This window comes from Heterodontus francisci, chromosome 34, assembly GCF_036365525.1.
Source record: "Heterodontus francisci isolate sHetFra1 chromosome 34, sHetFra1.hap1, whole genome shotgun sequence".
NCBI classification, from domain to species: Eukaryota; Metazoa; Chordata; class Chondrichthyes; order Heterodontiformes; family Heterodontidae; genus Heterodontus; species Heterodontus francisci.
Window position 1 is genome coordinate 22,742,392 of NC_090404.1, and position 27,465 is coordinate 22,769,856.

Genomic DNA, 27,465 nt, shown 5'->3' on the forward strand with positions numbered 1-27,465 from the left:
CCTGGTAGAGGCCACGGGTTTGGAAGGTGCTGGCTAAGGCAGCTTGGTGAGTTGCTGCAGTGCATCTTGTAGATGGTACACACTGCTGCCACTGTGCGTTGGTAGTGGAGGGAGTGAATGTTTGTGAATAGGGTGACAATCAATCGGGCTGTTTGCCCTGGATGGTGTCGAGCTTCTTGAGTGTTGTTGGAGCTGCACCCATCCAGGAAAAAGGAGAATATTCCTTCACACGCCTGAATTGTGCCTTGTAGATGGTGGATAGGCTTTGTGGAGTCAGGAGGTGAGCAACTCGCTGCAGGATTCCTAGCTTCTGACCTGCTCTTGTAGACACGGTATTTATATGGCTACTCCAGTTCAGTTTCTGGTCAATGGTAGCACCCCAGTATGTTGATAGGGAGTGTGTGTGTGTGTGCGTGGGGTGGGGGGGGGGGGGGGGGGGGGGGTTCAGTGATTTCAACGCCATTGAATATCCTGAAGAACTCGTACAGTGTTTACTTGGAGCTGAGCTGATTGATCTCCAACGACCACAACCATCCTCCATTGCTAGGTACGGCTCCAACCAGCAGAGAGTTTTCTCTCTGTTTCCCAGTGACTCCAGAATTTCAAGGGGAGATAGTTAGATTCTGTCTTTTGGAGATGGTCATTGCTTGGCATGCGTGTGGCATAAATGTTACTTGCCACTTATCAGCCCAAGCCTGGATATTGTCCATGTCTTGCTGCATTTCTACACGGGCTGCTTCAGTATCTGAGGAGTCCTGAATGATGCTGAACATTGTACAATCATCAGCAAACATCTCCAGTTGGGACCTTATGATTGAAGGATGGTCATTGACCGAGCAGTTGAAGATGGTTGGGCCTAGGACACTACCCTCAGGAACTTGTACAGTGTTGTCCTGGAGCTAAGATGATTGTCCTCCAACGACCATAACCATCTTCCTTTGTGCTAGGTATGACTCCAACCAGCGAAGAGTTTCCCCCCGATTCCCATTGCCTTCAGTTTTGCTAGGGCACCTTGATGCCATACTTGGTCAAATACTGCCTTGATGCCAAGGACAGTCACTATCACCTCGCCTCTTTTCTCCATGTTTGAAGCAAGGCTGAAATGAGGTCTGGAGCTGAGTAGTCCTGGCGGAACCCAAACTGAGCTTAACTGAGGCAGGTTATTGCTTAGCAAATGCCACTTGTTAGCACTGTCGATGGCACCTTCCATCACTTTACTAATGATCGAGAGTAGACTGACGGGGAGGTAATTGACCGGGTTGGATTTGCCCTGCTTTTTATTTGTGTACAGGCATACCTGGGCAATCGTCCACATTGCCAGGAAGATGCCAGTGTTGTAGCGGTATTGGAACAGCTTGGCTAGGGTACGGTAAGTTCTAGAGCACAGGTCTTCAGTGTTATTGTTGGAATGCTGTCAGGGCCATAGCCTTTGCAGTATCCAGTGCTTTCAGTCATTTCTTGATATCACGTGGAGTGAATCGAATTGGCCGAAGATTAGCATCTGTGATGCTGGGAACTTCAGGACGATGCCAAGATGGATCATCCACTCGAACTTTTGGTTTAAGATTGTTGCAAATGCTTATGCCATGTCTTTTGCACTGATGTGCTGGGCTCCACCATCATTGAAGATGGGAATATTTGAGGAGCCATCTCCTGCATGCTTCATTGAAGCAGGGTTGGTCCCGCTGGCTTAATGGCAATGGTAGAGTGCGGGATATGCCAGGCCATGAGGTTACAGATTGTGTTTGAGTACAATTCTGCTGCTGATGACTCACAGCACCTCATAGATGCCCAGTTTTGCATTGTTCGATCTGTTCCAAATCCATCCAGGTTTGCACGGTGGTCGTGCCACACAGCACAATGGTGGTTATCCTCAATGTGAAGATCGGACTTCATCGCCACAAGGACTGTACGGTGGTCACTCTTACCAATGCTGTCATGGACAGATGCATCTGGCGCAGGCAGATTGGCGAAGATGAGATCAGGTATATTTTTCCCTCAACACCTGCCGCAGTCCTGGTCTAGCAGCTCTGTCTGTAGTGATGCTGCCGAATCACTCTTGGCCAGAACCCCGCCCCAGTGTACATTCTGTGCCACTGCCCCTGTCAGTGCTGTTCAACACGGAGGAGTACTGATTCATCAGCTGGGGGCGATATGCAGTAATCAACAGGATATTTCCTGGCCCATATTTGGCCTGATGCAATGAGACTTCATGGGGTCTGAAGTTGATATTGAGGAGACCCAACGCAATTCCCTACTACCTGTAAACACTGTATCACCACTTCTGGTGGGTTTAACCTGCCAGTGGGGACATATCCAGGGATGGTGATGACAGTGTTTGGGAAATTGTCTGTAAGATACGATTTAGTGTGTATGACTGCTGCTTGACTAGTCTGTCCCAACTTTGGTACAAGCCCCACGATGTTATTAAGGAGGAATTTGTCGGCTTGACAGGGCTGTTTTTGCCATTGTCATTTCTAGTGCCTCCATCCATTTTCATTCCTTATCGAATTTGTAGCCGTTATATATAACTTGCTAAACCATTTAAGACATCATTTAAGAGTCAATTGCATTGCTGTGGACCTGGAGTCAGATATGGGCCCATCAAGGTAAAGACAGCAGATTTTCTTCCCTGAAAGGCATTAGTGAACTAATTGGGTTCTAACAACAATTGACAGCGGTTTGATGGTCATCATTAGAGTAGCTTTGTAACTCCAAATTTATTATTTGAACTCAAATTCCATTTTCTGCCGCAATGGGATTCTAACCCATGTCCTCAGAGCAATATGCTGTTTTTTTGGGTAATGAGTGCACTGACAATACCAGAACGCCACCACCTTTTCTTGATATGGAGGAGCTAATCGATGATGATAATGTCATTAAATATCATGAGACGGTGGTAAAACTTTCTCTGTTGGAGACTGCCAATACCTGGCAAGCAGCACGAATGCTGCTTGACACTTATCAGCACAAATATAGATGCTATCCAGTTTGTTACAGACAGGTAGGGGATAATAGAGTTTTCTTTACCCTTTCCACCTCTCAACCTACAGAAGACAGTGTATGTTAAAAGTGTTTTTCAACCCCTGAACGTTTTCATAGTCAACAAATGAGAGGTTTTCTCATTTCTCTAAATTTAAAACAAAGATAAATGTTTATTGTACAACAGCCGAACCTTCACCCACACTCATACACACACACACGCTCACACACACGCTCACACACAAGAGAAGATAGTGATCGAAAAATAACGTGTTTCGGTCTGAGAGTTTTTTTTTAAGGTTTCACTGTCAAACTTGTTTTTCCCCAGGGTAAAGACTTGAAATTATGCAAGCCTGTTTTTCTTTCCTTTTTCTGGTTCACTGAAGGAAAAAAGGAACGCAGAAGGCTCGGGAGAGCAGATGTGTCACTGCAGATTTGTCTTGTTATATCTCAGTCACAATTCAATGGCGAAAGTTTTGTTCGATTTCTGAGGTAGGGGGTACAAGGCCAACACTAGTCTCTGCTTCCATGCAATTTGAAGATGGTGATCTTAGGCAGGGTCCTTCGTTTTTACTGGAATAGATGGGATTCTAACTTTTGAACTAATAACTGAATGAAAACCAACACTGATTCACTCCAATAATTCTGTAATGCGCTGCTATTCAGTCATGCACCGCCTGATTGGTCAGTTTGAATTCAGGCAGCTTTGGTGTTTGTATTTTTTTTTATCAGTTCCTTATATAGTTCATAATTTCTCCTTACATGAGCGTGACAAGGTCTTACTGTATGTGGACATGGAATCCTTCACCATCTGAGGAATTAGAACTTAACCAGAGTAACATAGATAATTTATGGCACAGGAGGAGGCCGTTCGACCCAACGTGTCTGTGCCAGCCGAAAAAGAGATATCCAGTCTCACCCCACATTCCAGCTTTTGGTCTGTAACCCTGTAGTTTCAGCATTTCGAGTGCATATCCAAATATTTTTTTAAAATGCAACAAGGGCTTCTGCCTCGATCAGTTTTTCAGGCACCGTGGAACTAAACACTGTGCAATCATTAGCAATATCTGTACTTTTAACCGAACGATGGAAGGAAGGTCAGTGATGAAGCAGCTGAAGACATTTGGGCCTTGGACATTGCCCTGAGGAACTCCTGTAGCGAAGTTCTGGGGCTGAAATGATTGACCGCCAACCATCAAAGCCATCTTCCTTTAAGCTAGATAGGATTTCAGCCATTGGAGAATTTCCCCCCAATTCCCATTAACTTCACTTTTACTGGGGCTCCTTGATGCCACACTCGGTCAAATGCTGCCTTGATGTCAAAGACATTTGCTCTCACCTCACGACTGGAATTCAGCTCCCTTTATCCATGTTGTACAGAGGCTGAAATGAGATCTTATCACTTCAAATAGATTGCACTATATCTTAAACTCTTGTCTTAACATTTCAATTGAACTGTATTTGATCTGAGAATCGTATATTAGCACTTGAATACATTTTAATGCTTGGATTTAAGTGATGATAGAATGTATTTGTAGTGATGTGATATGGGTTGATGATACCATAGAGCGCTTTTGAGTGTCATGATGCTGGTCTAAGATACAATGTGATGATTTTGACCTGATAAGGCACGGATGTAAGATACATGAGAATAAAGCCAAGGATGCTACGGTTTTTAAACAGCCTTCCCAACTTGTCCTGCCACCTTGAATGATTTGTGTAGATGAACTGCAGGTGTCTCAATTCCTGCACCGTTTTAAAATTGTGCAATTTAGTTTATATTGCCTCTCATTATTCCACCAACAAAATGTATCATTTCACATTTCTCTGTACTAAATTTAATCTGCCACGTGTCCGTCCATTTCACCAGTCTATGTTCACTTGAAATATATTACTATACTCCTCATTGGTGACTAACTTTCCAAGTTTCATATCAAAATTTCAAATTATGCCCTGTCCATGTCATTAGCATGCACCAAAGAGAGAAGTGGTCCGAATGCCAAACACAGAGAAGACCACTGTGAACTTTGTTCTCTTCTGAAAAAACAATCATTCACACCCACTTTATGCTATCTGTCCCTTGACCAATTTTATATCTATGCTTCTACTCTCCCTTTAATCCCAAGGGCATTAACTTTGCAGTAAGTCTACTTTATGATGCTTTATCAACGCCTTTTGAAAGTCAATATACACAACGTCAGGCACAACTCCCTCACCAAACCGCTCTACTTGTATCTTGAAACCATTTGTCATCACGTAAATACATACATTCTATTGTATCTTAAAACCGCGTTTTATCACTTCAGATAGATCGTATTGTATTCTATAGCGGTGAGTTTTCGGTTCAACTACGTTCTTTCACATTAACACAAGCGTGAAAAGGACTGCCTTAATTTGTTTGTTCAGCTGACTGTAACTAACACCTATGACGATCCAAACTAATTGCCTCTCCAGCAGTGAACATCAGATATAAATGGATGTGTTAGACTGCGTATTTCGGGGGGCAGAGTGTACCAGTGTATTATTCTCACAGAAATTGCATGCACCAGGGAATGGTGCATTTATTATTCTATTCTTGCAACATTTGGTGTTCCAAGTAAAGTTGTACAGTAAACGAATAATGGGATAAATCTATGTTTAACTGTGTCGTCGCTGAATCGCTGTTTATCCCATATTGGCCATGTTTCCCTCTTAGCCGCCTTCTGAGTTTTCAGTTCAATCAGAGCAGTAGCCCAACTCTCCATTGTGTGTTCACTATGATTTCTTATTGAAATACAAAATTCATTGAGTCTCCAACACAGAGAAGCCTTTTATAATATCATTATCTTCTGGATTATTGTAAGGAGAGATTGTTCCATAACATGCTCTTCAATTTTCAAATCACATTAAAATGTATCTATGTCTACTCACAGCTCTGGAATCAGTTTTCGTAACTCGTTCACTGCTTACAGTTCCATGGATCTCACACTTGCTTTGATGATTGGGTTGACTTTTTCCCAGTGCCCGCTGTCCAACAATGTAAAAGGTTGAGGTGGCTGTGGATGGCAGCATGGCAAAATAAAATGTTTAAAATTATATAATAATGCATTTTGGACACTATAATGAAAGCTGTGACTTGATGTTAAACTAGATTCCGAAGACTTGAATGCGCATACAAGTATTTTCTGTTTTGCTCCACAGATGCTGCCAGTGACGTGCTGAATATTTGCGGCATTTTCTGTTTACATTACATGTATTTGTTGTTGTTCGTTGTGCATTGAGTGATTTTGTCGAACCATTATCAGCTATGAACGGTTATGAAGTCTCTGCTGTCCCCCATTACCGTTAACTGGTGCAGTCAATTCTCCTAATAAATACATGTCATTGTCCAGGCCGTGTGAGATCCTCCAGAGTTTATTACATCCATATTCAGCCACTTTATCTGGTGAATTGTATTGTGAAATCAGAGTTTTCATTCAGAAGGTCGTGGATTCGAGCCACACTGCAGGCCCTGAGTCCATAACCTAGTTCCGTGCTCTCCCAGTGAATTACTAAGGGAGAGTAGCACTGTCTGATCTGCTGTCCCATCGATGACATGTCAACTTCTTCGTGTAAAGAATCCCGTGACACTATTGGAGGAAGTGTAGGGCTCACTCCCTGTGTGATAAACAGCATTTCCCCTCAAACAACGTCAGAAATACGAGCAGAGGAATCTGTCAAAGTTCTCACTGCTGTTTGGCTGGCTGCTACATCTCCCTCCATTACAGGAGTCACCAGTCTCCTGCCAAACTGATGCTGTAACTGTGTGGCTGATCACTAATTCCATCCTTCTCTTTCTCTTCACCCCACCTCCTACAGCTAACTTGGTGATGATTGTGATTCTGTTCCGCGGAAGGTGCGGTCTCTCAGGATGAATCACGCGGTACCTGGTGCCCATGGCAGTAACATATCTGCTGGTTATTATCACTGCTGTGATATTAAGTCGACTTCTTGCAATCTATTTCCCAGTTAGTTTCCTTTCCACCACTCCGGGCTGTAGTCTCGTTATTGTCCTAAGCTGCGCTTCCAGAGACAGTTCTGTTTGGCTAACAATCGCTTTCACCTTCGATCGCTTCATAGCCATTTGTTGCCAGGAGTTGAAATTGAGATACTGCATCGAGAAAACAGTGGCTGTTTTTAGCGGAATGAGCTGCGTGCTGTGCTGTTTAAAAAACATCCCTTTCTACTTCATATATGAGCCTATGGATATAATTAATAATGTACACTGGTACTGCAGCATAAAAGAAATTACGTATGTTTCAGTTCCATGGAGAATCTTTGACTGGTTGGACCTTATTCTAACTCCATGCCTCCCATTGATCCTGATTTTACTGCTCAGTGCTCTGACAGTCAGACACATCTGAACGGCCAGTACAGCTCGCAAGAGACTCTGAGCCCACAGCAATGGAAAGAAACAGAGCGACCCAGAGATGGAGAGCAGGAGAAAGTCCATTATTTTACTCTTCACCATCTCGGGTAGTTTCCTCCTGCTGTGGTTGACGTATGTTATAAATTTCCTATTTGTACAAATTACAGACAATAACTATTCTATAGGTTCCAATTCCAATGACCCAAAGTTTATTCTGCAGGAAAGCGGATACATGCTTCAACTCTTCAGTTCCTGCACCAACACATGTATTTATGCAGGGACCCAAACTAAATTCAGAGAGGAGCTGAAGAATGCAGTTAAATACTCCTTAAGTCTAATTATTAAATGGCATAAACAGTGAAAATTGCTGAATAATTTATTGCAGTAATCCTGGCTCAGTTTTCAATTGCAATAAAGAGGGACTGAAAGGTTACTCAGTATTGCAACGGTGTCTGAACTGGTCATTTACATTCTAGTCTCGGCTATAATATTCATAACGTGAAATGCAGCTGAAATATGGGTACAGTAGCCTATTGGATATGGCACTGATATGGCAACCAAAAGTTCCGATAACACGGTAAGGAGTTGTGATATTGAATTCAGTTAAATTCTGGTTATTTGTTAGTTGGCAGCAGAAGATGCTCTGAAGAGCCGTTGGAGTTTGATATAAAACAAACTCCTTCAGCAACGTCATTCAGGGAATGGAACTTTCCACCCTACCCGGCCTGGGTTCACATATGACTCCAGTCCCATGCGAAGAGGCCCCTCTAACACTCTACCTCTCTCTCTTATTCCCTCTTTATTCTTTCTCTACCTTTTCCTCCTCTGCTTATTTCTAGTCGACTGCAACTTTACAGAGAGTTCTCATCTTTATATGAATCACAGGCCGCCCATTCGCTGCAAATTGATTATATTTCCAGACCATCAATTACTGTCACAAGAGTCTGCGAGGCGAAGCAGTTCCACTCCCAGGTCAGCTGCTGGGTGGTAACAGGATCAGTTTAGGTATGGAATTAAGTCAGTTTATGGATATTAGGGTTCTGTAATGCTATAAACTCTGTCTATGGTTGCTGTAGGATCAGTATTGGGATACTGTAAGGTCAGTTTATGGGCTGTTGGGTCAATAATGTGGACATAAGTTCTGTATATGGGTTATAGGGTCGGTTTGTGAGTATAATGTCGGTATATGTGTCATAGGGCAAGTAATATGGATATCAGGGCATATATCTGTATCAGGTCAGTATTGTGGGTATAAGAACAATATCTGTGTTATAGGGCCAGTATTGCGGGAAAAGGTCAGTCTATGTGTTTTAAGGTCGACATTGCAGGTGCAAGGTCTGTTTATGTATTATAGGGTTAGTATTTTCTGTGTAAGGTCGCTGCATGGATTACAGGTTCAGTATTGTGGGTATAAGGCAGTATATCTGTTATAGGATAGGTATTGTGAGTATGGTCAGGATATGTGTTATGGGGTGAGGATTGTCTGGGCTGTATAAGGCCACTCCACGGATAAGAGGTTCAATATTGTGGGTGTAAGGTCAGGATAAAGGGGTGTAGAGTCGATGTTGTGGGTATAAGGTCAGGATTTGTGTTATAGGGCCAGTATTGCGAGAGAGAAAAAGGCCAGTATATGCCTTTTAGGGTTTGTACTGCGGGTGTAATGTCAGTTTATGTACTATAGCGTCATTATTGTAGGTATAAGATAAGTAAATGCGTTATAAGGTCAGTATAGCGGGTTTAAGGTCAGTTCATAGGTTAAAGGGTTGTGTGGGACTGCAGATTAATGAAAGACAGTGAAATAGATGGAATATAGGAATAGAGGAAAAATAAATAGACCATTCAGCTCATTGACTCTGTTCCTCTATTCAGCACGATCCTAGCTGATCTATATCCTAAATCTATGCAGCTGTCTTGACTCCATTTCCTTATGTACTTTTGTGTCGCAAAACTTTATGGATCTCAGATTAAAATTTATTCATCGAGCTAACATCTACTGATTTCTGTGGGTGACTGTTTCACACCTCTACCACCCTTTGTCCGAATGCTGTTTCCTACCTTCTCTTCTGTATGATCCGACACTAATTTTACAATAATGTCCTCTTATCCAAGACTCCTGCATCAACAGGAAACATTTCCACCATCTACCTGATCAATTCATTTTAAATTCCTCAGCACCTCAATCAAATCACCCTTTCAATGTTCATGGTCAGTCGATTAACAGCTATTAGATGTACTCTGTCCTCTTACTTTAACCCTTGGAACTCTGTGAAATCCCTCCAAACCAATGCATTCTTCCTAAGGTGTAGTGCCCAGCACTGTACACAGTACTCCAGATGTGGTCTAACAAGGGCTTTGTATGGCTGTAGCGATACGTCTTCCACTTTATATTCTAGCTGTCTGGTTATAAACTATTAACCTTGCTGAATATTTTGTACCTGACTGCTATATTTTAGTGATCAGTGTACACAGAACTCTAAATTTATTTGAACCTTCGCTGTTTTTAGCTTTTTACCATTTGAGTAATATTCAGTTCCACAACAGATGACCTCACACTTCACTGAGTTGTCTCAGTTTCACCCAATCACTTAATTTATCAACTTCTGTTTATAATTTTATGCTACTGTCTACGCTATTTACAATGCCACCAATCTTTGCACTATTAACATACATAGATAGATGTCTTCTACTGTGGTATCAAAGTTATTAGTACATATAGTGAAAAGTGAGGCCTCTGCATATATTCCTGTGGCCACCACTAGTCACTAACTTCCAATTTGAGTATATAATGGTACAATTACTGTCGGGACTGCAAACTTTGAAAGAAGAGCTAGGAACTTCCCAGACCAACTAAAGAATTACAGAAGATTTAACGTTTCATTACTTTTACTATAAGAGCTAAACACAAAAAATCAACATTAACTAAACTGTACTTAGTAGTTAGTTAATGCCTTAAATTACAGAGAAAGATAGTTCCCATTAACTTATTAACATACTCGAAAACCCCACACCACATTTATATGTTACACAGTGTTCTCAGCGGAAAGTTTCCTTCAAATTAAAAGTCCCAAACTCCTACCAGGTGCAATGGGTTGGATCTCCCAGCATCCTTGGCAAAGCCAACGCGCTCTTCGCTTACTTATTCTGAGCACATTAGACTGGACTTCCGTTAATAAGGCAATCTCTGGTGACCACATTGGTCTTTTCTCCGACACAAACCTCGAGCATTCGACATGAGTTCAAATCTTAGTATCCTTTTGCTGTATCGGTGATCTGAAGAGCAGTTGTTTTCCCAGAAAACGACCCACAGGTCTCTCTCTCTCTCATTCCTCACCAACCACCCCACCCTCACCCCTCTGTATTTAGACTGCGCAGCAGATTGCAGATCTTCTTTTTAGCTCCAGATCTATGAAAGTCTGTTGAATTTATCCATAGAGTTCTACTTTTTTTTTCTCTTGGCATTTCCTCACGGATGAAGATGTGGTAAGGTTGTACTCATCGATGCAGGCATGCTGGTGGCTAATCAGACCTATCCATGACTGGCGGGTGCAAGTGAAGGTGTAGTCGCTGTTGAGGGCAATTGGCTCTATCCTTCTCCTCCTTTTCTCTTTCATGCTCGTTCTTTGCTCAGTCTCAAAGGGTCTGTAGCCCTCCTGATGTAGCAACTTCAGGCATCACGATCTATAGCCTCTGCTTCCCACTGGCAATGGTCGATGTGGCTCACAGAGAGGGACGTCTTCAGGGAGTCTTTGAAACGTTTGCATGGAGCCACTGTGTTCTTTTTAACCGTGGTCAGCTCTCCATACAACAGGATCTTGAGAAGGCGACTGTCGTCCATCCGGGCAATGTGATCCATCCAATGCAGTTGGCTTTGCAGGAGGATGACCTCGATGCTGGTGATGTTGGCTGCTTCCAGGTCTTAAGTCTTTGTGATGCAGTCCTGCCAGCGGATCTTGAGGATGCTGTGGAGGCAGCGCTGATGGAAGAGCTCATGATAGGATCCGTGACTCGGCGTCATACAGAAGGGTGGTGAGGACTGTGCTTTGCACACTTCGAGTTTCGTCTGTGCTCTGAGGCTGTGTTTGCTCCACATTCGTTTGTAGAGTCTACCGAATGTACTGAGAGCCTATTGCCCACTTTCTTGTCCATGGCGGCATCAAACGAGAAGACTCTCCCCAAATTAGTACATTGTTTGACGGCATTCAGCTTGGTTCCCTCGATGACAGTGCTTGGTGGTCTATATTCTTCTTGGGGTGCAGGATGACGCAGGACTTCAGTTTTCTTTAAACTGAGTTTTAGTCCGAAGTTGTGCCACCTCGGAAAAATGTGTTGTTATACGAGAGAACAGTCATCAGTGAAAATAACTTCATGGATGAGTTTTTCTAGAGTCTTTATGTGAGCATGAAGATGCCGGAGGTTGAAAAGGCCTCCATCAGTCCGGAAGCATAGGTAAAGTCCCCCTATAGGGTCGTCCGTTGCCTGCTGCAGCATCATGTTGAAAAAGATGGTGAATAAGGTCGGGGCCAGCACACCTCCCTGCTTCACTCTATTCAAGATTTGGATGGGACTCGAGAGGTCGCTGTTTTGTTTTTCATATAACTGCTTCACGATTGCCAGGAACCTGGGTGGGCAGCCAAGTTTTTCAAGGATTTTCCGAAGTCCATCTCTGTTCACAGTGTCGAATGCCTTGGCGAGGTCTACAAAACTGATGCACAGGCCTTTGTTTTGCTCGCGACGCTTTTTTTTTGTAATTGAATGAAAATACCATGCCTGTGGTGCCTCTGTTTGCTCTCTAACCATACTGCCTCTCTGGGAAGCTTAGTTCTGAAATGGTAGGCACAAGCCTGTTCAGAAGTATTCCAGCCAGAATCGTCCCAGCAATAGAAAGGAGAGTGATCCCACAGTAGTTGGAGCAGTCTGAATTTTCTCCTTTGTTTTTGTACAAGATGATGATAAAGGCATCACGAAGATAATGTGGAACCCTGCCCTGCTCCCAGCAGACCGTGTAAAATTCATGGAGCTTTCTTACACCGTTACATCAAACACTCACAGGGCAGGTAAAGCACGGTTTAGCTAAGAGTCTATAGTCATTTGTCTTTGAGAATTCTCAGAGACCATAAGTTTGACCATGGCAAAACCACCAGCTCCTTCCTTTGTTCCCAGGTGTTAACAATTACAACTCAGATCTGCATTTTAGAGCCTCTGGGATCCCTGTTTACAATATGTGAATCTGAGAGAGCAAAACACACTCTCCTCTACGCGTTCCAACTTACATTCTGCTTTCAAAAGTGTCTTCGATCTTAGTTACTTGTTCTCATGGCAATCAAGACCTCCGGCTTGGCTCTGGGCAGCGTTTGCGTGAGGTCACATGTTTTTCCGAATGTCCATTTTACTCTGCATTAAAGATCATAGTTTTTAAAACATACTGGAAAGTCCAGCGCTTTTACTATTTATATACCTCAATGAAACTTTTAGAAATGCTTGTATATTAGTTTTCAGTCCCTTCTCATACTCGCTTTCCTTCTGTTTCTTCTTTTTTTCACTTATTCACTGAACTTTCCATAGTCAGCCTAGTTCTCACTTATTATAAACCTGATATTTTTCATGTGCATCTTTTGTTCTGCTTCACATGACTCTTTATTTCTATCATCATCCAACAAACTCTGGCTTTATTTGTGCTACTTTTGCACCTTCTGGAAGTGTAGATCTACTGAACCAAACTATCTCCTTGTTCAATTACAGATTTACCTGCCACTATTTGATTCTTATTTACCTCAGTCAGATCCATTCTCATCCCATTGAATTTGCAACAGTTTATAAGAATAAGAGATGGTCACATCAAACAGTCACTGGGCGAGCAAAGCAAGGGTAGATAAATAGTAAAGTTCTCTCTACAGTGTTCTATCAAACACTTCCAGCCTGCAATAAGCACAGGGAGGTTGGTACTAGGCACTGCAGTGATTTTATAAAGAATCGTCATTCAGCCCAGTTGGTCCACGCCTTGTTCCTTTAAACGTGATGAGCTGGGACATCCTGTCTCAAAACACATCCCACTCTGTTCACACTGAGAATCCCCTTGTGAATATCTGGGATATCCTGTCCCATAACACATCCCACCCTCTACATATGGAGAATCCCATGGTGGAGAACTGGGATATCCTGTCTCAAAATACATCCCACCCTCTACAGAATGAGAATCCCAGTGTGAAATGCTGGGAAATCCCATCTCAAAACACATTGCACTCTGTTCATACTAAGAATCCCAGGGTGGAGAGCTGGGACATCTTGTCTCAAAACACCACATTCTGTTTGTACTGAGAATCCCAGGGTGGAGAGCTGGGACATTTTGTCTCAAAACACATCTCACCTGTTCATACTGAGTATCTCAGTGTGGAGAGCTAGGACATCCTGTCTCAAAACACTTCACACTCTGTTCGTACTGAGAATCCCAGGGTGGAGAGCTGGGACATTTTGTCTCAAAACACTTCTCACCTGTTCATACTGAGTATCTCAGTGTGGAGAGCTAGGACATCCTGTCTCAAAACACTTCACACTCTGTTCGTACTGAGAATCCCAGGGTGGAGAGCTGGGAGATCCTGTGTCAAAACACATCCCACCCTGTTCATACTGAGGAACCCACTGTGGAGGGCTGAGAGATCCTGTCTCAAAACGCATCCCACCTGCTCATACTGAGAATCCCAGAGTGGAGGGCTGGGACATCCTGTCTCAAAACACCACGCATCTGTTCATAATGAGAATTCCAGGGTGGAGAGCTGGGACATTCTGTCTCAAAACACATCCCACCTGTTCATACTGAAAATCCCAGGATTGAGACAAGGATCAGCCTATCTCAATATGTGCTCCAGAGCTTTCCATACCCCTAGCAAAGCTGTTCCAGTACAGTTACAACACTGGCATCTACCCGGAAATGTGGAAAATTGCCCAGGTATTTCCTGCACACAAAAAGCAGGGCAAGTCCATCCCGGCCAATTACATCCCCACCAGTCTACTTTTAATCATCAGTAAAATGATCGAAGGTTTTGTCGACAGTGGCATAAAGTGGCACTTGCTCAGCAATAACCTGCTCAATGATGCTCAGTTTGGGTTCCGCCAGGGCCATTCAGCTCCTTACCTCTTTACAGCGATGGTCCAAACGTGGACAAAAGAGTTGAATTCAAGAGGTGATGTTCGAATGACTGCACTTGACATCAAGGCAGCATTTGACCGATTATGGAATCAAGGAGCCCGAGCAAAACTGGAGTCAACAGGGGAACTCTCCACTGTTTGGAGATGTACCTAGCGCAAAGGAAGATGTTTGTGGTTGTTGGAGGTCAATCATCTGAGCTCCAGGACATCACTGTACGAGTTCCTCAGGTTAGTGTCCTAGGCCAAACCATCATCAGCTGCTTCATCAATGACCTTCCTTCAATCATAAGGTCAGAAGTAGGGATGTTCGCTGATGATTGCACAATGCCCAGCACCATTCGTGACCCCTGAGGTACTGAAGCAGGCCGTGTAGAAATGTAGCAAGAACTGGACAATATCCAGGCTTGGACTGAAAAGTGGCAAGTAATATTTGCACCACACAAGTGCCAAGCAATGATCATCTCTGGCAAGAGAGAATGTAACCATCTCCCCTTGACATTCAATGGCTTTACGATCGCTGAATCCCCCACTATCAACATCCTAGGGGCTACCGTTGACCAGAAACTGAACTGGAGTAGCCATATAAATACCATGACTACAAGAGCAGGTCAGAGGCTCGGAAGCTTCCAGCGAGTAACAAACCTCCTGACTCCCCAGCGTCTGTCCACCATCTACAAGGCACAAGTCAGGAGTGTGATGGAATATTCTGCACTTGCCTGGATGGGTGCAGCTGCAACAACACTCAAGAAGCTCGACACCATCTAGGACAAAGAAGCCCACTTCATTGGCACTCCATCTACAAACATTCACTCCCTCCACCACCGACGCACAGTGGTGACAGTGTGTACCATCTACAAGATGCACAACAGCAACTCATCAAGACTCTTTCGACAGCACCTTTCAAACCCGCGACCTCTACTACCTGGAAGGACAATGGCAGTAGATGCATGGGAACACCACCGCCTGCAAGTTCCCCTCGAAGCCACACACCATCCTGATTTGACACTATATCACTGTTCCCTCACTGTCGCTGGTTCAAAATCCTGGAACTCCCTTCCTGACAGCACTGTGGGTGTACCTACCACATGGACTGCAGCGGTTCAAGAAGGCAGATCACTAACACTTTCTCAAGGGCAATTAGGGATGGGTAATAAATGCTGTCCGAACCAGGGACGCCCACATCACATGAACGAATAAAAAATGTATGTAAATGCACAGTGTGTCATGAGTAATGTTGGTGAGTGACAAGCAACAACAGTCATGTGGGAATATGATGCAATTGCAATGAAGAAAATGTGGCTTCAAATAAGGACTGGGAGCTTAATATTGAAGGATACAATGTGTTTGGAAAAGATAGGGAAGGGAAACAGGGAGGTGGGGTGGCAGTACTGACTAGACAACAGATTGTAGTGTTGGACAGGATGTTCCTGAAGTGGTCAGGACAGAATTCATTTGATTAGAGTCGATCACGCTAATGGGCTTATTTATAGGCCTCTAAATAGTGTGTGTGTGTGTGTCAGAGAGAGAGAGAGAGAAGCAAATCTGCAGGGAAGTTACTGAGATGTGCTGGAACTATAAAGTAGTGATATTGAGGAACTTTAGTTACCCAAACATTGATTGGGATAATGTTAGGACGGTGTTAGGGTAAGGATGGTGAGGAATTTCTGACATGTATTCAACAGAACTTCTTTGACCAGTATGTTCTCAGTTTAACTAGGAAGGAGACATTGATGGATTGGTTGCTGGGGAATTAGGTGGGCCAAGTGTCTGTGGGGAACACTTGGGTAACAGTGATCATTGTGTCATAAGGTTTAGAATAGTAATGGAGAAAAGCAAGGAACAATCTGAAGTAGAATTTCTAAATTGGAAGAGGGATAACTTCAATAAGATGAAAGGAGATCAAGCCAGGGCGAAATGTAACCAAAGACAGACAGGAAAAACTGTAATTGAACAATTTGTGATCTTTAAGGAGCAGATGCTTCAGGTACAGGCGAGGTGCATTCCAACAAGGGTAAAGGTAAAGGAAACTAAATCAGTTCTCCTTGGATGACGAGGGACACTACGATGAAACAAAAAAAAAGATGGTGTAAGATGCATGTCATGTGAATTCTTCAAGGGAGAACCAGGCCAAATGCAATAAGTTGAGAGGTGAAGTGAAGAAAAAAATAAAACTGACAGAGAAAAAATGAGGATAGGCAGTTCTCATAAAAGGCGACACTAAAGTCTTCTGCCGGCAAGTAATTAGCAAGTGTGTTGTTAGAGGCTGGGTGTGTCCTTTAGGGACAAAGCATATGATATATGCTTAGAATCACAGGGCAAGGCTAGATAGGCAGGAATTACTGGAAAGGATGATTATGTATGAAACTGACTGGCCTGTAGTTATTAGAAACAATAATCCTTTTGAATTCATTGATTGCCTTCGCTCCCACCCCCCCCCCCCCCTCGGGAGCAGCAAGTTCCAGGTCATTACCATTTGCTGTGTATTGAAGTTCTTCCTCATATTCCACTTGCATCTATTGCCGAAACGATGTCCCCTCGTTCGTGTATCATTTGTTTTTGGGAACAGTCTTTCCTTATCTAGCTTATCTAACCCTGTCATAACCTTGTACACCTCTATCAAATCTCCCCTCAATCTCTTTTGCTCCAGAGAGCACACTCCCAATTTTTCCAACCTAACCTTGTAACTAAAATCCCCCATCCCTGAAACCATTCTGGTAGATCTCCTCTGCACGCTCTCTTTATTCCTAAAGTGTGGTGACCAGAACTGGAGTCAATACTGTAGTTGAAGCCTAACCAGAACTTTATAAAGGTTCATCCTAACTTCCCTGCTTCTGTGCTCAATGCCTAGATCATGTTAATTTTAAATTTCATATTGTTGGATCTTTGTTCACGATATGTATTAAGGGATATGAGATATATAGAGTTCAGTCACAAAGAAACCACGCTCTCATTGCATGGTGGAACAGACACGAGAGGCAAACTGGCTAACTCTTATAATTATAGAAACTTACAGCACAGAAGGAGGCCACTCAACTCTTTGTGCTTGTGCTTAGTTGCGCACACCCATTTTTTCTTTGTACCCCTCATTTTGTTTATTTGTTCCTGGTATTTGGCCGTCGCTAGCAAGGTCAGCATTTTTTGCCCATCCCTATTTGGTCCTCGACAGCCGAGCGGCTTGCTCAGTCATTGCAGTGGGCAATTAAGAGTTAACCACATTGCTGTGGGTCTGAAGTATTATATAAGCCAGATCAGGTAAGGATGGTAGATTTCCTTTTCTAAAGGACATTATGGAAACAGGTGGACTTTTGCATCAATAAGTGACAGTTTCAAGCCACCATTGCTGAGACCAGCTTTCAATTCCAGATATTTTATTAAACAACTGTATTTATTATTTAATGGAGTTTAAGTTCTACCAGCTGCTGTGGTGTGATTTGAATCCATAGCCCTAGAACATTTTCTGAGCTGCTGGCTTACCACTTCAGTGATATAGCACTATGCAACCCTCTGAAAGACCTAGGAACTCACTTTTAAAATTACTGATAGTATCAGGTTCCACCAGCTTTTCAGGTAAAGCATTCCAGATCCTGACAGCTCTCTGATGGCACAGAAAATACTGAGCTTGATGTTAAGTTCAAGAGGTTGTGAAGTGCTGAATTGAAATGTGAGTTGTTCTTCCCCTAGCTCCCATTGAGCTTCATTGCAAAAGTGCAGGAGGCCGAGGACAGAGAGGTCAGAGTGGGAGTCGGACAGAGAATTAAAATAGAAAACGTCGAGAAAGTCAGGGCCAAGCTTGCAGACTGAGAAGAGGGGTTTCACAAAGAGACCACCCAATCCACGTTTAGTCTTCCCAATGTAGAGGAGACTGCATCATGAGTGGTTAATACTAAATTGCAAGAAGAACAAATAACAATTTATATTTATATAGTGTCTTTAAAGTAATTAACATCCCAAGGCGCTTTACAGGAGAATTCTATAACATAATATGACACTGAACCAAATAAGAAGCTATTAGGATAGATGACCAAAAGCATGGTCAAAGAGGTAGGTTTTAAGGAGTGTCTTGAAGGAAGGAAGCGAGACAGGGAGGTGGAGAGGTTTAGGGAGCGAATTCCAGAGCTTGAGGCCGAGGCAATGAAGCCAAGGTAACCAATGGTGGAGAAATTAAAATTGGGGATGCTTAAGGGGACAATATCATATGAGCCCAGCTATCTCTGAGGGTTGTGGAGCTGGAGGAAATTATAGATAACGAGGGGGAGACCACAGCCAGAGTGACATCCCGACCCCCCAAAATGATCCCCACACAGCCTGGACCTCCACATTGCCTTTATTAGCTGAGGCATAGAATAGAGAAAGGGGAGGATAGGCTGGAAGAGTATAAAATACTGGTTAGGCTGCTGCTGGAGTACTGCACATGTAGTTTTGTTCACTGCACTATCGCAAAGGTGTGATTGCACTAGAGAGGGTATGGAGGAGATTTGCCAGGATGTTGCCTGGCCTGGAGAATTTTAGTTATCAGGAAAGATTGGATAGATGAGGTTTGTTTTATTTGGAACAGAGGAGGCTGAGTGGAGGCCGAATTGAAGTCTATAAAATTATGAGCGGTCTAAAGAGAGTGAATAGGAAGGACCTATTTCCCTTGGTTGAGGGATCCATAAATGGGGGCATAAATTTAGGATAAGAGATAGGAGGCTTAAAGGGGATTCGAGGGGAAATGTTTTCACCTAGAAGGTGGTGGGGATCTGGAACTCGCTGCCTTAAAGGGTGGTAGAAGCAGAAACGCTCATAACATTTAAAAAAAAGTACTTGGGGATATGCACTTAATGTGCCCTAAACTACAAGGCTACGGACCAGGAGCTGGAAAGTGGTATTAGGCTGGATGGCTCCTTGTCGGCCGACACGGACACGATTGGTTCAATGCTTTCCTTCTGTGCTGTAAATTTCTGAGATTCTAAGTTGAGGAGCATCTGCTTCACATAACTATACTGTAACCTCTCACACTGAATATATACATGGCCCATAGACTCCTGTAGGTTGCAAACATCGCCTGTAGCCTTGGAGTGCGTGAATCTGCTTAAAACCCTGTTGTCCAGGATGCTGCATCTCCTGGGCACTCGGAACCAGTTGGGAACAGATACCCCCTGATGCCCTGCCCATTCCCTGTGCCCAAACCAAGATGGTCACGCAGGCGCCCTGACTCACCACCTCCCTCTCCAAGTGAGTTTAACGGTAATACTCTATTAGTAAATAAGGTAAAATCAGGGGAAAATGGCAGGACGTTAACATTAAAACCGTGCAATATGAATACCCAGTGGATCTGTAGATAGATCGGGTTAATGGCACAAATAGAAATGGTTTGATCTAATAGTATTATGGAGACGTGGTTGCATAGTGACCAAGATTGGGAACTAAATATTCCAGGGTACTTGACATTTTGCAAAGACAAACAAAATGAAAATCAAGTAGGGTAACCCTGATAATAAAGGTTAACATAAGGACAATAATAATGAAGGATTTTCGTTCGTAAGGGTCGGAAATAAAATCAGGCACAAAGGTTGATATTCAACGGCCAAGCCTGAACTGCACCAGCCATATAAACACGATGGCTACTAGAGCAGGTCAGAGGCTGGAATTTCTGTGGCAAGAAACTCACCTCCTGACTCCCCAAAGTCTGCACACACCAAATGCAACCTCACTTAACTGGGTCTGTGCACACTAAATGTAAGCATGCTGTCCACACTGAATGTAGCCGTATGAAACTCGCCGTTTCGACAATAAATGTAACCCTGATGAACTGGACCCCTCCACACTTAAAGTAACGTTGTAGTATTGGACCTGTACACACTGGCAGTAACCGTGCTCAACTATCCATCTGCGCACGAGATATTAACCACGCTGAGCTGGGCAAAATCACATTGGCAGTAACCCATGCTGAATTATATCAGCCCACATTTCAATGGAACTGGCTGAAACTAACCTGCCCTCACTGAAAGTAACAATGCAGAACTGGATCTGTCCATTCTGAATGTGAGTGTGCTGAACTGGAACTTGCAACACTGAATATTACCGTGCAGATCTGGACCAGCCTACACTAAGTATCACCGTGCTAATTGTACCTGTCTCTACCCAACATACTGTACTGAACTTGAGCAGGCAACGCTGATTGCAACGGTGCTGAATTGGACTTTTCAACAATGAGAATTAGCATGCACAACTGGAACTATGTACACGGAATTTAACAAGGCTGAACCTGTTACCACTGACAGTAACTGGTAAACTAAGCCCGTGCGCCCTGAACGCAACTTTCCTGAACTAAACCTGTGCATACAGATTGTGACCCTGCTGAACTTGGCCTGTTCAACTGCATATAACCGCGTCCAACTCGACCAGTCGCACTAAATGTAAATGTGCTCAACTGGACATGTCTCCACTGAATATAACCATACTGAATTTGACCATCAATACGGAAGACAACCGTGCTGAACTGGACGTTTTTACACCATTCATAAACGTGCACAACGCCACACTGATACTACCGTGCTGACCTAGACCTGTCCATACTGAATACAGTCAGCTGCCTTGATGTGGATGCACCATCTTAGAGAGATTTGGAGTCAGGTGCATATGCCCCGGGATTACACGGACTGGAGCTAAATAGTGATCAGGATGGAGCACTTGGCTGCATTTTCCTTCAGGACCAGAATATGTTCTTATTTGTAATGGGTTGAAGGATTGTGGCGAACGGGCAGGAAAGTGGAGTTGAGGCCGAGATAAGATCAGCCATGATTGTATTGAATGGTGGAGCAGGCTCGAGGGGCTGAATTGCCTACTCCTGCTCCTAGTTCTTCTGTTCTTATGTTTTAATATCTCTGGGGTCAGTTATACCTTGTGCTGTTTGCACTTAACTCAGAATTAAAGGGTGTAAGCCCTAGGATTGACTTTCACAATTGCAACCACGTATTAAACCTTTCATTATCGTATCTGTAACTAGGATCACATTGTAATCTCTGACATTTCACCCTAAAGCCGTGTCAGGTGCCTTGGAAAAACATTGCATTCCACCAAAACAAAAGCAGGAACCCGGCAGCAGATGCACTAATCTTTTTGTTTCAATGATTGTAATTAATGTAAAACATCAACCCCTCTAATTATCTCCCTAAAGATTGACATCAGGTATAAATATGACAATCTTTGAGTACAGTTCAGAACGTTTACAAAGCTGCTGATAGAAATGCATGCATCACTAAAAGGTCTATTGTTTGCCATTTACTATCCAGTCCTTGCAGCTATCGGGGTTCCAGGTAAAATATTGTACTTAGTTATTTGTTACGGGAATCATTGATTAGCTGTGTCACTGCTCTCATTTACCAGCATCACTTCTCCGCATTCTGGATATCCCTGCTTCCTTCTTACAAGTTGATTTCTCCACTTTAACAATAACATTTCTTCCTTGAAATTGGTATATTTTCTCCCCTTTTACAATATCATTTTTTTCCATTTTAACGGTATAAATTCTCCATTTTAACTTTTTTTTCCATTCAGTGATATAATTTCTCGACATGATTTCTCCCCTTTAGAAGTGTAATTTCTCCCCACGACTGATATAATTTCTTTACATTAACAGTGAAATTTCTCTTGCTTACCAGTATCACTTTCCACTTCCACAGCATAATTTCTCCTCTTTAACGCTCCTATTTCCTCATTAACCAGTGTAATTTGCCCTGCTTACCAATATAATTTACTGCAACTAATTGTGTATTTTCTTCGCTTTACTTGTGCCATTTCACGATGTAAATACAGTTTCATTGTGTCATTGATACTGTTACTGTGGGTGGATTTTGCACAGATACCACTAATGTTGGTGAATTATCACACTATTATCACGATGTAAATGTAGTTCTATTGTATTATTGACACTGTTACCGTGGGAGAATGATCACACTAGTATCACAGTGTAAATGTAGTTCTATTCTGTTTTGGCACTGTTACTTTGGGTGAATTATGACACTGTTATCATGTTGCAAATGTAGTTCTTGTGTTTTGGTGAAAACAGAGACATCTTGTCGAAGCTTTTCATCTTGTACTGATCAGGACAATACGCAAGAATAACTAATGGAGGGGAAAACAACAACTTATACTGCATGAGACGCGAGGGCTGATTGGTTGGCAAGTGAAATTTGATTGGTAGAGGCGTTGCCATGGAGAATGCACCAGTTTACGGTGACTGCCAAGCTATGCTTGAAATTTAAACCGAGCAGCTTGACTCTGATTGGTCAAGGCATTGCCCTAAGAATGAACCAGCGATGGCTGTCCTTTATTTTGTTTTGCTGAAAGAGGCACACTGTGTGTACATGCTCCTTCTGTCTGTAAAGAACAGGGCCCTGTGTATCAATGTATGTAGCTTCCAGTATGAACAAAAGTGCCACACTGAGAGCCCGACTGACAATCTTAAATTGGTTGTCAATGCAATTCTTAGCACTGAAGATTATTTAGCAAATGTTGTCCAATCACAGAATCACATCTAATGTTGGACACTGTGTTTTGAGTTTTGCAAGAATGGGCTGGTTGGGTACAGTCTGTTTCTTGCCCGTTGCAAACAGTGGAAGGAACATGATGTTTGATAGCCTGAAAACGTGGTAGAGGAAGAAAACCTCATCTTTTGCACATCTAGCCTTTATATCTAGCATCACACTGGCATTGAAATTCATACATCAGATTACTCATTTGTGTGATAGGCAGAACGGCTTTTTGGCTTGACGGCAGCATCCTGTTAGTGACGAACACCACACATGTTGCTACTGCATGGTAGCAGCGTGAAACAGCTAGCTTCACCAGTTCTGTTGAAGGGTCACTGACCCAAAACGTTAGCTCTGTCTCTCACTCCACAGATGCTGCCAGTTCTGTTGAGTATTTCCAGCATTTCTTGTTTTTATTATAGCTAGTTTCACCTGTTGCACAAATTTTCAAAAATTCAAATGTTGATATCCCGGTGTACGTGGAGTTATATTGTGTTAATAGTAGTGACAGTTGCTGTCTGATTTTCACAAATGATTCACTGATTAAAATTATTCAACAATTAAATAATTCTGACTGTTTTTTAATTAATTTGTTGAAAGGCATTATTAGGCACAGAGTTGTTAACAGGAATATAAGCAATGTAACAAGTGACCGTTTTTTCAATGAATCTGCACTTACCCTAAACTGACAGAGCGCTGATTCAGTCTACAATTCTCACTACTTGACCCCAGCCTCCTCTTCCACAGTGGCTACTGCTAACTGCTCTACAGTGACGACTATGGAGTGTGAATGTTCCTTCTGTTCTGAGACTCTGGAAATGTCCCGGACTGTTCCCGTCTTCAATCTTTTCTCCATATTTTGAATTGCTCGAGGCATCCCTCGCAGTTGAGTTTAAAAGGTTTAATTTCAATACCCACTATAGGACAAAGCTGATCGTGTATGTTGACAGCGCAATGCAGTACTAGTGAATTGCTGCATTGTTGGGGGGAGCTTTCCTCAATGAGGACTAACAGAGAAGCAGCCTGGGTTATCGTTGCACCTTCAACAACAATCCCTCGGGAAAGTCAGAAAACAATAATTGTCGATTGAAGTTTCAGTATAGCGTGTGAAAGCTGCGAATTTCACACACAATTCTGTAAAATGGATGATTTTGTTGGGAATCGGACCAGTAATTTTCCTGCTTTCGGTCGCTCACATGCATGCACTCTCCCTCTTTTTCTTAGTCTCTCTCTTTCTCTATTACAGCTAACTTGGCAGTGATTGTGATCCTGTCCCGAGGAAGATGCGGTCTCTCCAGATGTATCACTTACTACCTGGTGTCTATGGCAGTGTCGGATCTCCTGGTCATGATCACAGCTGTGATTTTAAACCGGATTGCTGGTATTTATTTCCCAGTCAGTTTCCTGTCCATTACACCGGTATGTAGTCTCCATTCTGCCCTAAACTATGCGATCATAGACTGTTCTGTCTGGCTAACGGTCGCTTTCACTTTTGATCGATTTATGGCCATTTGTTGCCAGAAGCTGAAAATAAAATATTGCACTGAGAGAACGGCGGCACGTCTCATCGGAATCGTATCTACAGTGAGCTGTTTAAAAAATATCTTCATGTATTTTTTATATGAACCTTTGTATATAATTAACAATATACCCTGGTTCTGCAGTGCAAAATTATTATTCTTTGCATCTCCTGCATGGGCTGTATATGATTGGATTCATCGCATTTCAACCCCTTGTCTCCCATTCATTCTGATTTTACTGCTGAATGCTCTGACCGTCAAACACATTCTAGCGGCTAGTAAAGTCCGCAGGAGACTCAGGGTCCACAGCAATGGAGAGAAACAGAGTGACCCAGAGATGGAGACGCGGAGAAAGTCCATTGTTTTACTCTTCGCCATCTCGGGCAGTTTCATCTTGTTATATTTACCACTTCTTATAAATTTCCTTTATATCCGAATTGCGAAGTTTAGTTATTTCTCCGGTTCCAATTTTAGCAAATCAAAGGTTATTCTGGAGGAAAGCGGATATATGCTTCAGTTTCTGAGTTCCTGCGTCAATCCCTTTATTTATGCAGGGACCCAGAGAAAATTCAGAGAGGAGTTCAAGAATGGAGTGAAATATCCATTGAATCGAATCATTAAATTGTTTAAATGATGACAATTGTACATGAATTGCATGTTATATTCCATCCATTGCTGTTTCTGTACATGTCACACAAAAGTTGTCACTGGGTTTGAGATCCTTATCCATTGTGTGAATTTAAGAATGTATTAGCAACGCCGCATCGCCACACAATTTTGTGCTGTAACATGTTCTCCTTTAGTTTCCTGTTCTCTTCCCTGTGCTGACTCAAGCTTAGTACATTCCCATCCGCCCCGAGGGCCCAGGGTTATCGTTACACTCATGTGGGATACAGAGAATCGGACCTCTGATCTGTTATTAGATATCAGATTTAATTATTCAATGAAGGGACATCAATATCACCGCTGGGAATGATTTGGGTCTTAAGGGTGGGATAGGCACTGAATTAGAAACGCGTAATGCCCTATGCATTGTTCTCCAATCCATAGGCACATCCTCACAGCCACACTCTTGTGCCCATAAACATAGGAACAGAGGAAATACTGGTGGAAAAAGGCAAATCGCCATCTAGTGAGCCTGCTAGGCTATTCATTGGTCAATTAGATCAACACCTCTGTTTTATCAAACAAAATAAAATTATTTTTAAAAAGTGCTCCTTTTTCAAAAGGGATGCAAACAATAAACATCCAAATCTTTAAAAAGCAAATTCAATAAACATATTACCTTCACTACAGACTATGCACTCCAGTCACTTTGCCTTCTACCATCCAGGTAGTCCCCTGATACAATGTTAATAGAGGTTTTGACTAATGACAGCAATCGCTATAAACTACAACAGAGTGAGACATAAGGCGAGGAAAACCCGAGTAGTGGAGACCTTTAGGTACCATATTTACAAAGTCACCTGCTCCTCTCAAACAATGCTACACTTGTCAATTACCATGTCTCAAATTTCTCACATACTGTATCCCAAAATGACACCCAATGAATGAAATCTGTCTAATTTGCAATGTAAGAACGAATAGTAACTGTAGGGAGTCTCTTCAAAGACCGTGCACTTAGTGAAATATTGTTTCAGCGGATTGGCTTTGAATTTTCCACCTTCAAGTGCAGGCTGTGACTTATGGTTCTACTACTCTGGAAAATGTGTTCAGCTCTACATTGTCTTGTCCCGTTTTATAATTACAGAACCATGAACTGTTTATGGCACCGAAAGAGGCCGCTTGTCCATTGTGTCTGCGCTGGGCAAAAAACAAAAACAAAAAAACAAGGATCCACCCAGCCGAATTCCACTTTCCAGAATTTGGTCCGTAGCCCTGCAGGTCGCTGCAAGTGCACATCCAGGCACCTTGTAAAGGAGATGAGGTTTTCTACATGTATCACACTTTCAGGCAGTGCGTTTCACACTTCTGGGTGATTTTTCCCCTCATCCCCTCTCTAATCCTTCCACCAATCACTTTAAATCAATACCCCCTTGTCATTAAACATTCTGCTATGGTCAATATGCCCTTTCCAACCACTCTATCCTGGTCCCTCACAATTGTGTATATCATAATCAGATCTCCCTTCAGCCTCCTCTGTTCCAAGGAATCTGGGAAACAGAAAGTATACCACCTTTCCTTTTCCAATATGAACGTGTTCAATATACATAATTGTTCCTCACAATCCAATCTAATCCATCCCCTTAATTATTCTGGTTACTCTCCTCAGTGTCTGTTCAATCCTCGCAGCATCCTGTGGTGTCCAGAACAGTACAGAGCAATCTAAGTGAGGTTGCACCGATGATTTATAAAATGGTAGGATTACCTCACTAACTCGGTTCCATATTGCCATTTTTAAACATCCCAACGTCTGATTCAGTTTGCTGATTGGTGTGATAACTTCCGTTTATTTTCGATCAAAAACAACAGATCTCTTTCATTTTCCATTCATATTAATTTATTTTCATTTAAGTATATACCTTTTTGACAGCTTCTCTCCATGTGATGTACTTAACATTTCTCTGCGTTGAATGTCATTTGTCGCCTGTCTGCCCAATTTCCAAATAGTTCAATCCTCACATAGATTATCCTCTTCAGCTTTGAAGTGCACCAACTGTATCAGTTTTGTTTCACCTGAAAGTGTATCCGTTGTCTTGTGACTCCTCATTCCTGATCATTTAAAAGCAATTAAATTAAAGCAGTGGAAAACAAATCTCTGAGGGAAAATCCCGATATTGGTCGCCTTTGGGTTGTACCGATTGAACAATTACAAAACTCTTTTAAAATATTTTGACTGATTCCTGTTCTTCTTTGAGTCCCATCATTTACACTGGAATGTTGATGAAGAAATACACAAATCCAACTGCACCACATCCAC

The 27,465-nt window shown here is 42.7% G+C and overlaps 1 protein-coding gene and 1 pseudogene across 1 annotated transcript in view; both read left to right on the top strand.

The window, feature by feature from the left end:
• Positions 1-27,465, top strand: part of LOC137349204 (zinc finger protein 214-like) — a 101,920-nt gene that overhangs the window by 59,837 nt on the left and 14,618 nt on the right. The window lies entirely within an intron of this gene.
• Positions 5,456-7,730, top strand: LOC137348429 (probable G-protein coupled receptor 139; annotated as a pseudogene).